General features: G+C 43.6%; 1 non-coding gene across 1 annotated transcript; it reads left to right on the forward strand.

Moving 5' to 3' along the window:
• The first annotated feature begins 11,269 nt into the window (after nucleotides 1-11,269).
• Nucleotides 11,270-11,385, forward strand: LOC112446153 (U5 spliceosomal RNA). The gene has a single exon (XR_003034215.1). It is a non-coding gene; the product is annotated as a U5 spliceosomal RNA (small nuclear RNA).
• Nucleotides 11,386-11,635: the final 250 nt, after the last annotated feature.

Raw genomic sequence — 11,635 nt, forward strand, 5'->3', positions numbered from 1 at the left:
TGTTCTTGCCTGGAGAATCCCAGGGACGGGGAAGCCTGGTGGGCTGCCGTCTTATGGGGTCGCACAGAGTCGGACACGACTGAATCGACTTAGCAGCAGCAGCAGCATAAGGGAGAAGAATCTGAAAAAGAACGTATATTTGTAACTGAGGCACTGCTGTACGCCTGAAACTAATATAACGTAAATCAAGTATATGTCAATAAAAAATTTTAAATTTTTAAAAAATAAAAAACATAAATACAATTAGTGATCTAAGAGGCAACAGTATAGTCGTTATTCTGAAACACAGCCTATATCCAGCAGAAGAAATAGCTGAGAGTTGACAATAGTTGCTTCTGATAACAGAAATGGGTGTGAGGTGGGATGCAGAGAAAAAGTAACAGGTTTTGTTTGTTTGTTTGTTTTTTGATGCTATTTAGCACTATCTGCCTTCTGCTTTGAATACTGCTCATGGTGGTGGTGAAGTGAAGTGAAGTAGCTCAGTCGTGTCCGACTCTTTGCGACCCCAGTGGACTGTAGCCTACCACGCTCCTCCATCCATGGAATTTTCCAGACAAGAGTACTGGAGTGGGTTGCCATTTCCTTCTCCAGGGATCTTCCCGACCCAGGGATCGAACCTGGGTCTCCCGCATTGGGGGCAGACGCTTTACCATCTGAACCACCACACTTACTGCTTCTGGAGATGTTGATAGAGCCTATGAAGGGACAAGTCAAGGTGTTACAGTTTAGGACTCCTGAGAAGAAATTCAGCTCCCATTCAGCACTGCACCTTCTCTTGTTGGGGCGAGTGTGAGAAAGCAGGAGAGACTCCATCTTGAAGCCTGTCATCCATATTAAAGACAGGATGTGAACTGGGCCTGAAAGCTGCCCAAGAGTGAGGAAACTGTTGCTAGTGAAAACCAGGTCTCCTAGAGACTTCCCTCCCTGCAGATGACAAACGGAGATTGTAGTTGAGGTCAGGCTGCCCCTGTTAGATTAACCATGGAGACATCCCCGCTTGATGTATAATCATTGTTCCCACCCTTTAGCCTTAACTGTTTGTTCTCCTAGCACCTACTTGTTGTAAAACTCAATCATATACAACAAAGAGGTTGCTAACATGTAACCAGTCATGTAGTGGGGGGTATAAAAGTGGGCCTCTCAGAAACATCAGGGTCCTTGTTGGGAACTGATTCCCCTTGGACCCGCTGGCATAATAAACTGTTCTCCACTGTCTTGAGTGTCCTCCGAGGTGTTTTGCGACTCCAGATTCCACAACGCCCTTACACCACTCTCTTCCACTGCTTGTGTGATGATTACAGCATTTATATCTTTCTGGGCACACAAATAATTTCCTCTAGACTGTGTGATCTTTTTTTTCTTTTTACGTTTTATTGAAGTATAGTTGATTTGCGATGTGTTAATTTCTGCTGTACAGGATAGTGACTCAATTTTATACATATATGTATGTATGTATGTATGTATGTTCATATTCTTTCTCATTGTGGTTTATCACGGGATAGTGAATACAGTTCCCTGTGCTATACAGTAGGACCTTGTTGTTTATTGGATTGTGTGCTCTTTGAAGACAACTCAGTTTGATTTGTCAGCCTGCCTCCTTCTTTCACTCTCCATTCTTTCTTATTGCCTGCCTCCTCTCTTCCTCTATTTCTGTCACATTTCACAGCAGTTCTGCTTGTCTGTCTATCTGTCTATCATCTTTGGCCCCCATGAGATGATTATACTCCTGGGTTCATGACATTATCATCAGTGATCTGTAGAAGTTTCTTCTTGCTATTTATTCATTTATCTGTTTAGCTTTCATTATTTCTTTTATTCTTATATCCCTCTCCCATTTGCCTTCTTCTCCCAGGCAACCAGCCCTCTTTATTTTTTTTTTATTGAAGGATAATTCCTTTACAGAATTTTGTTTTCTGTTAAACCTCAACATGAATCAGCCATAGGTATACATTTATCCCCTCCCTCCTGAACCCCCTCCCATCTCTCTCCCCATCCCATCCCTCCAGGTTGAAATCTTGTTTGAGTTTCCGTAGACATATACAGATGTGAGAGTTGGACCATAAAGAAGGCTGAGTGCTTAAAAATTTGATGCTTTCAAATTGTGATGCTGGAGGACTCTTGAGAGTCTCTTGGCCAACAAGGAGATCAAACCAATCAATCCTAAAGGAAATCAACCCTGACTATTCGTTGGAAGGACTCTTGTGGAAGCTGAAGCTCCAATATTTTGGCCACCTGATGCGAAGAGCAGACTTATTGGAAAAGACCTTGATGCTGGGAAAGATTGAAGGCAAATGGAGAGGAGGTGGCAGAGGATGAAATGGTTAGATAGCATCACCAACTCAATGGACGTGAATTTGAGCAAACTCCAGGAGATAATGGAGGACAGAGGAGCTGGCATGCTCCAGTTCATGGGGTTGCAAGGAGTGAACATGACTTAAGTGACTGAACAACAACAAATTATTTATGTGCATGGATTTTTTAAGTTATGTTAATGATATTGTATGATGCATCTTATTTTTGTCACTAGACATTCTTTTTTAAAAAAATTTTGGCCACTCCTCAAGGCGTGTGGGATCCTGGTTCCCCAACCAGGGATGGAACCCACGCCGCCTGCAGTGGAAGCACTGGAAGTGCTGAGTCTTAACCACTGGACTGCCCTGGAAGTCCCTAAACATTCTGTTTTTTATGCAATATGAACATCTAACACATTATTTCCAACTGGTGTATAATAGTACATTTTACCTACTAATCTCCTAGTGATGAATATCAAATTGTCTCCAACCCCCTGCACTCACCAAGGATGCGGCAGGTAATGCTCCATGAAATAAAATTAGGTCCTTATTTCACATCATGCAGACAAAAAAAAAATTAGGTCATTTGGAAGTCAATTGTAAAAACTTTAAAACTTTTAGAAGAAAATATGAGTATATTTTTACAACATGAGGGTAGGGAAAGATTTCTTAAAATATGGAAAACTATAAAGTGAAAATTCATGAATTAAATAAACTTCTGTATGATAAACATTAAAAAACTGACAGTCTACAGGAAATAACTTGCAATATATATGAACTGTCAAAGGTTTAGTTTTCTGAATATGAAGAGTAAGAAATACCACTGAGCTATCAAGGAAGCCCTGTAAGTCAATAAGCAAAAGACAAAAACAACTTAAAAATGGATAAAAGACCAGAACAGGCAGTTCCTGGGGTGAGAAATGAATTACCAATAAATGAGACGATACTCACATGTATTTCTCTCTATGTAGGTTTCAAAAGATTACTTGTAACCTTAAGTCTCTGAGTGTTAACACACATCTTCTGGGTTGAATTATTTATCATCCCAAGTACATGATTGATCGAAGCAAGAATTTTCAACCTAAGAAGTAAAAATTGATTGGAAATACATCTCTTAATGAGATGAACAAACTTTTATTTTTCAGTTGGCTTCCATAGAGGGAGACAGTTTGTCACCAGTTCTAGTCCTGGTTTTGTCTTCACAAGCAAAAGACCTAAGAAATCAGACTTCTCTGGTGGTCCATTGGTTAAGAATCAGCCTGCCAATGGAGGGAACACAGGTTCCATCCCTGGTCCAGGAAGATTCTACATGGCAACTGGCAACTAGAGATAGCCCCACAGCAACAAAACCCAGTACAGCCAAAATTAAATAAATAAATAAAAGTTAAAAAAAATCTAAGAAACCTTAGAATAAATAGATGGGGATTGGAGAGAGGCTGTTGTTGTTGTTTTTTAATATATATAGTAACGTCAGTATATGTCCCTTTGTTGGATGTCCCAGGCATTGTGGTATACTCAAACAATGGAATATTGTGCAGAAAATAAAGTGGATGAGCTGAAACTAGGTTTACAGATACCAACACAAATCTTAAAAAAAAGGAAGTTTCAGGGAATTCCCTGGCTGTCCAGTGGTTGGGGCTCCGCGCTTTCACTGCAGAGGGACTGGGTTCAATCCCTGGTCTGAGAGCTAGGATACTGCAAGCCCTGCAGCACAGCACACCACCACCAACCCTGCCCCCCACCCCCCACCCCCAGCTCCCCGGCCCCTCGCCCCACCACCAGCAAAAAAAGGAAGGAAGTTAGAGAAGGATGGGAAGGTATGATATTTATACAAATTTTAAAAACACAAGACTGATATTGTTGGTGGATGGAAGACAAACCAAGTTCATAATAGTAGGTGTCATGGATAGAAGGGGAGCAAAGGGGATTGGGGGGGGAACAAATGCAGGCTTCAACTGTATATAGATAAGGTTTTGGTTCTAGTTTCATTTTTACAAGAGAACATTCACACTTTGATTTATTTTAATAAGTTTAAATTCTTGAGTAGTACAGCATCACACAAATTATGTGTTTAACGGCCTTAGCTGGAAGGTTGCCTCAGAATTTGGCAGGAACCAAGATTTCATAGGCACAAACTGTGTTTCCTCTATTTCTCTCATTCGTTGGGTTTGCCACCAGGAGTCACTGTGCTGTCTTTGCTTTGTACACACAAGGACTTCTCTTGCTTAAGGAGAATTTGGTTTCATCCTGAGCATAAACATTTTCAGTTTTCTGAAGAGCTGTGTGCTCTTTTTGATTGGAGGCCATGCTTAGAGCCAGCAAAAATGGCTTTGCACAAAGCCTTCCGGACGTATTCATTTTAAAGTCCTGTTCCCAGGAGGGCTCCACAGCCTCCAAAACAGAGGAAAGGGAGCTATGTAAGGTTCTCTTTACTTTCCAAACATATCTAAAGCACACCTGAAGAAATGTTTATATCTATCAAGTCTGAGTATCAGGTATGTTTTTGTCCTCTACACTTTTCTGTGGAGTTAGAAATAGTTCGTGATGAATTTTTAAAATAATAAAGAATGAGGGCTTCTCTGATGGCTAGGTGGTAAAGAATCCACCGGCCTATGCAGGAAAGACAGGTTTGATCTCTGATCCCAGAAGATCCCACATGCCTTGGAGCAACTAAGCCTGCACACCACAAAAACAGCCTGTGCTCCAGAGCCACAGCTGTGTGCTATGACTCCTGAAGCCCTACAGTCTGTTGCCCACAACAAGCAGCTGCTGCTGCTGCTAAGTCACTTCAGTCGTGTCCGACTCTGTGTGACCCCATAGATGGCAGCCCACCAGGCTCCCCCGTCCCTGGGATTCTCCAGACAAGAACACTGGAGTGGGTTGCCATTTCCTTCTCCAATGCAGGAAAGTGAAAAGTGAAAGTGAAGTCGCTCAGTCGTGTCCGACTCTTAGCGACCCCACGGACTGCACCCTACCAGGTTCCTGCGTCCATGGGATTCTCCAGGCAAGAGTACTGGAGTGGGGTGCCATTGCCTTCTCCAAGAAAAGTCACCAAAATGAGAAGCCTGAGCACAACTAGAGAGCAGCCTCTGCTCAACTAGAGAAAATCCCGTGCAGCAATGCAGAAAATCCAGCACAGCCAAAAATAAATAAAATTATAAAAAAGAATAAGAAGTGAGGAAGCAGAGACAAGGGGAAAAACTAAGAACTTTTTTAATACAGGAATTATTTCACCTAAGTGTACCCTGGTGTCTCTGTCATTTGAATCAACTTCAAGGTTTGTGAAGCATTGTTTAGATAATTACAAAAGTCATTAAAAAATTTAGTGTGAAAATTAACTAATTGAAAAATGGTACCAGTTGATGTAAATGCATCCACAGTAAAGTGTTATTAAGCTTCTTGAGGATGAGGCTCAGTGGAAACTAATTGTTTAGAATGAAAGTTCCACTTGTTCTCTTGCGGAGGTAGAAAAGTTTGTTTTTTTAAAAAAATATTTCTGCCAGAATTTTTCTCTGAAATAAAAAATACAAAGTTTTTCTCTGTTGTGGTTGATTGCTATATTCCAAAAGGAGACTGCCGTTGGCGGATGCTGCAGGTTCATCCTCCCCTCTCCTCCTCCCCACTTCCTGCCCCCACTTTCTTCTTCAGCTAGGAGTTGATGGAGGCTACTTGGTCTGCAGGGATGAACCGGTGGGGAGGAGACAGCTGGTGCCCTGAGGGGGACCGAGAGGAAGAAGCACAGCATGGGGATGGTCTCTGATGGGAGGAGGGCTCAGGAAGGGGCAGATGATGGGCACTGCTAGGTTGAGGATGGGAAGATACGGCAATGGCTTCTGCTTTCTCAGCAACTTCTGCTGTGAGGTCATCTGCTGAGCACCAGAGCTGGGGAGGAGGTGTGGGATGGTTTCGGTGAGAGAAGGTACATAGAGAGTGGGAAGCAGAGCCAAGTAGAGACTTGTCGAGTAATAGCAGGACCTTCATCAGAGGCCTGGCTCAGTTGTGTGATTTTTCCAGTAGTTCAGCTGTGGCAGGGTAGATACTGAAAAGGGAGGGGAATCTGAGGGTCAGAGTGATGGGAGGAGGAACTGCTGGTGAGCAATTGGGTGGAGGACCGACTCCGTAAAGATCTTCATTGTGGTGGAGTTAATACTGCACCCTCTCGCTCCCCTCTTCCTGCCACCAGGGCATCGGGATCCTTCATCTTACCTAACTGGACCTCCATCCTCATCCCCTCTCACTCCTCAACCCCCCTTATCTGTCCTGTAATTCCTCTTTCTGGGATCTTCACTCTCTCCGTCTGTACTGACTCCTTTTCAAGGGGTTTAATCATGTTTAACACTCTCCTAATATTAACAAAAGGGCTTCCCTGGTGGCTCATGCGTGTGTACTAAGGCACTTCAGTCGTGTCCAGCTCTTTGTGACCCTATGGACTGTAGCCTGTCAGGCTCCTCTATCCATGGGATTCTCCAGGCAAAAATACAGGAGTGGGTTGCCATGCCCTTCTCCAGGGGATCTTCCTGACCCATGGATTGAACCTGGGTCCTCAGCATTGCGGGCAGTTTCTTTACCATATTAGCCACCAGAGAAGCCCAGCAGTAAAGAATCTGCTCAAAATGCAGGAGATGCAGGATACACTGGTTTGATCCCTAGGTTGAGAAGGATCCCTGGAGGAGGAAATGACAACCCACTCCAGTATTCTTGCCTGGAGAATCCCCATGAACAGAGGAGCCTGGTGGGCTACAGTCCATGGGGATGCAAAGAGTCAGACACAGCTGAGTGACCGAGCCACACATAATTATTAACAAAAGAGGTGGAGGGAGGCTACCTTTAATCCCAAACCCTTTCCAGCTACAGTCTCTATTTGGCTTTTTAGGGCCAATGTCTCGGAAGAGTTGCCTGCTTTCTCTATCTCCATGGCCTCCTTCAACGGCTCCCTGCCGTTGGACTTCCATCAGTGGCCCCTGTTTACACACTCTGTGGTCACCAGCAACTGCCCTGCTGTTGGATCCAATGTGAGACCAGTAGGTGGCATTTTGGGAGCTCTGAGGAACTCTGGTCCTTTATGTCTCAGGGCAGAAAAAATTCAGCGAGGCAAAATGATAGATAAGAAGTGACTTCCTGTGAACAGAATAGGACTCCTGTGAAGCTTACAAGTGGGTGGGCGAGAGGCCCTGGGAACTTAGTGGGCTACAGTTTTAAAACCAAAGGAAAAGTGGGGAGGGGGAAAAAACAGCTTCTTCCTCATTCTTGAGTAGGTGTCACACTTCCATCATTAGCTCCTCCTCCAGGATGGGCAAGGGAGTTTTCTTGTCCCTACATGGTTAAGCCAGGACTGTAATGGGCACTATGGAAAAATTACTTCAGATCTTAGTTACAGTGAAGGTCTTTACTTTGAAATGTCACCTTTCCATAAGCTATTGTTTTTTCACGTGTGCAGAGAGCATGTCCTAGGGGTCAGTAACTTACTGGGCTCACTGGGCAGAATGTGGGTCTCAGGCCACCATTGTTTTATTGCTTGGGGGCATGTCCCATGCTTCTGTTCCATGGTTTTGTTGCTAAGCAGGCCTGCTTGATTTCAAGGTTAAGCAAACCTGCTTTCTTAAGTGATCATTAACTTACTATGGTCTCCCAAAATCCCCTAAATTTCCCTCCCTATCCAAAACGCCCTAATGGGATTTCTGAGCTAACTAACCCTATCCCTACTAAATGAACTTTTCAGTCCCCACCTCACTTGATCACTCATCTGATGGAACTGATGGATTTCTTCTTTTCTGCTGTTGATGACTATGCTTTCCACACTGCTGCTTTTCCTCTGGCCTTCCTAATTTCACTGCTTCTGCTGTACCCCTCCTTTAAGCCACTGTTCTCTAGGGACTTATTCTAGCCTTGTTTTCTCTCCTTACTTTACATTCTTTCTCCTTGAGCAGTCCTGACGATCCCCTGGTCCAGGCTGCCTTTTATTTCTCTCTGGCTTTAGTGCTCAGTCCTAAATCATTTTTCCAAACTTCTTGTCCACCATACAATCTCCATACTTTAGCCAGAATAGGTGTCCAGTGGTTCTCAACTTAGCCTGCATCAGAATCACCTGGAAGACTGCTAAAACTCAAGTACCTGGGTCTCACCTGGATTTTCTGAATCAGTAGGTCTGAGGTGTAGCCCAGTCATTTTTATTTCTAACAAATACCCAGGTATATTGGGCTTCTTAAGTGGTCCAGTGGTAAAGAATCCGTCTGTGAATGCAGGAGATACAAGAAACTCGGGTTGGATCCTTGCGTCAGGAAGAACCCCTGGAGTAGAAAATGGCAACTCGCTCCAGTATGCTTGCCTGGAAAACTCCATGGATAGAGGAGCCTTGCTGGCTGCTGTCCATGGGGTCGAAAAGAGTTGGGCACAAGTGAGTGACTGAACACACACACCCAGGTATGTTAGGTGTATTTTTTAGGATGCCGTAACAAAACACCACAAACTTGGTGGCTTAGAAATTTATTGTCTGACAGCTCTGGAAGCCTCATTTAAACTAATTACATCTACAATGTTTGTACTTCAACATATGAATTTAGTGGGGGAGGGGGGATGGGACACAATTCAACTCATAAAATTGATAATACCAGATGATGCTGATGCTTCTTCAAAACACTAATTTGATCATATTATTCTCCTTTACTACTTTGGCCACGTGATGTGAAGAACTGACCCATTGGAAAAGACCCTGATGCTGGGAAAGATTGAAGGCAGGAGGCAAAGGGGATGACAGAGAATGAGATAGTTGGACGGTATCACCGACTCAGTGGACATGAGTTTGAGCAAGCTTTGGGAGTTAGTGATGGACAGGGAAGCCTGGCATGCTGCAGTCCATGGGGTCACAAAGAGTTGGACACGACTGAGTGACTGAACTGAACTGATTCTCCTTGAAAGCTTTTCAGAGATTCCTCATTGCTCTCAAGGTAAATCCAAGGTCATGCATTGGCATTGGACCCGATCTGGTCCCTGTCACTTGGCCATTTGTCCTTTCACCACTCAGGCTCACACTGTTCAAAGTGCCTTTCTGCTGAGAACGCCCTCACCACCCTACTCCTGTGGATCCTTTCTTGCTTGGCCTATGTGTCACTAAACAGTCATCAGTGCTCATCACACACACTTGTCTCATGGGGCCTAGCACATGGTCTGACACAGTGTTCCATACGTTTTTGTTGCATGAATGTATGAAAACAACTATTTTCAGTCATCTAAAAAATTCAGTTTTAATTTTTTAATTCAAGAGCAATTTTATTTGAGTATTAAAACAAAATGTAAAATAGAGACACAACAAGGATATACTGTATAACAGGGAATTATAGACATTATCTATAATCTATACTGGAGTATAATTTGGAAAAATACTGAATCAGTATGCTATACACCTGAAACTAACATAATATCATAAATCAAATATACTTCAATAAACAAAAAAACAGGCATTCTGGTGCAGAGCCGAGCAGCGATGTGGTGCCGCTAGCACATTGGGTGCTCCAATCCCCCTCAAGGAGACCCTCAAGGAGAGGAAGAAATTCTCTTTCAAGAAACCTTTCAAACTGAATAGCCTGTCCTTCAAGAAAAATCGGAAGGAGGGTGAGGTGATTTGCCTCTTAACCCACACAGGAAGAGCAGGAGCAGGCAGAGATCTGGTACTTACAGCAAAGAAGGCACTGCCCAGGAAGGAAGGTTGCTGCCTCCCCTGTGAGCCAAGAGCCTGAGGTCCAAGGGGCAGAGGCTAATGCTGCCTCCAAAGGAGTAGACACAGAAGAGAAGGGCTCCAGGCCACAGAGCTATCCACTGCCTTGGGGCCCTATACCATGGAGGAAACAGAATGAATAGCTGTTTCATTCTGGGGCACATGGGTGAGCTCCAAGCTGCAAAAGCTGTGCTGTCCTTGTGAGGTCACTGCCTGGACCCTGTGCCCTGGCTGCCTTCCTGTGCCCAGAAAGGAAGGAACTGTTGCCCCCTAGTCACATTCCCTCTCCTCCTCTCCCTCCTATGGATTCTCCCATCATCCATCTGGTCTTCCTCTTAAGGCCAGTTTAAGATGGTTCCTTGAAGTTACCCAAGTTAGGTTAGTGACGTGAAATGCTCCTAGCCTTAGCCCCACCTCCTTCCCTGTTCCCCCCAGGAAGAAGGCAGTTGCTGGTTTTCTTTCCCAATTCTTTCCAAGTAGGTTATGTTTGCTGCTCCAATCCCTGACCCAGATGTGGGGGTGCGTACACTCCCAAATCCTGAGTGTTCTGCCTTTCCTTGAGTTTTTAGACTAGGGACACCTGGGCTGAGGAGGACGCGGCCCATCTAGGTTTTTATGTGTCTTAACTCAAGTTCAGACCTCCAGTTTGTGAATCAACTGTGTCTCTTTTTCTACTTGTTAAGCAAGTATTAAACTTTGGGTTAGGGGAAGGTCTGTAACGTGAAACATTGTCTTGTCTTTTTCTTTTCTTCCCTCCCATTGTTGTCACTAACTTTTATTGGCCAAACCCCAGAGTGGTACATTTCTTTTTCCTGACTGCTAAAACCATTTTTTTTTTCCTCCCTCTTGGTTTTACTGTAACATTTGGGAAAGGAATAGATGTCCCTTAAAAAAAAGATAAACTCGAATTTTCCCGTTGGACCCCGCGTCTATACTCTTGCCCATCTGGCTTCTGCTCCGCCCCCTAGTGGTGGCTCTAGACCGAGCCACCTAATGCCTTAAATTTTAAAGCATTTCCCGGAATGCGAAGTTGGTGAGTCAACTTCATTTACATACCCACAATGCATTGCATTCAGGATCGTGCCTATTTTAAAGGCTAGATCCTTTTTTTCCTTTTGATTTCTCTCCTACTTCTGAAAAATTAGGATATTTTAATAGAATTATCTGCGATGGCAAATACTTACTCGCTTTTTGGGTGGATATATAGTTACCATTGCCGTCTTAGGACTTACAGTTAACCTAGGACTGCGTGCCGGAACACCGCAGCATACTCTAGTTTCTCTTCAGATCGTATAAATCTTTCGCCTTTTACTAAAGATTTCCGTGGAGAGGAACAATTCTGAGTCTTAAACCAATTTTTTGAGGCCTTGCTTTCGCGAGGCTAATAAATTTGTTTAAAAATAGACAATAATTTGTAGACGGCGTGTTGTATGACAAGTTTTAATGCGTTTGAAATTATATTCACGTTTGTGTTGTTCACCTTAAGACTAAGACTTGTTTATTGCTTAATAGTCTTTGTGGTTTATCTACGTTTCTCTTTATGTGTTTTTTAATTACTTAAGCTCGACTTTTTTTGTGGGGAGGTGTGGTTTATTGGTTGTAGTTAGTTATTGCAAAGTGGTAGTGAGTCTTG

This window comes from Bos taurus, chromosome 3 (assembly GCF_002263795.3).
Source record: "Bos taurus isolate L1 Dominette 01449 registration number 42190680 breed Hereford chromosome 3, ARS-UCD2.0, whole genome shotgun sequence".
NCBI lineage: Eukaryota > Metazoa > Chordata > Mammalia > Artiodactyla > Bovidae > Bos > Bos taurus.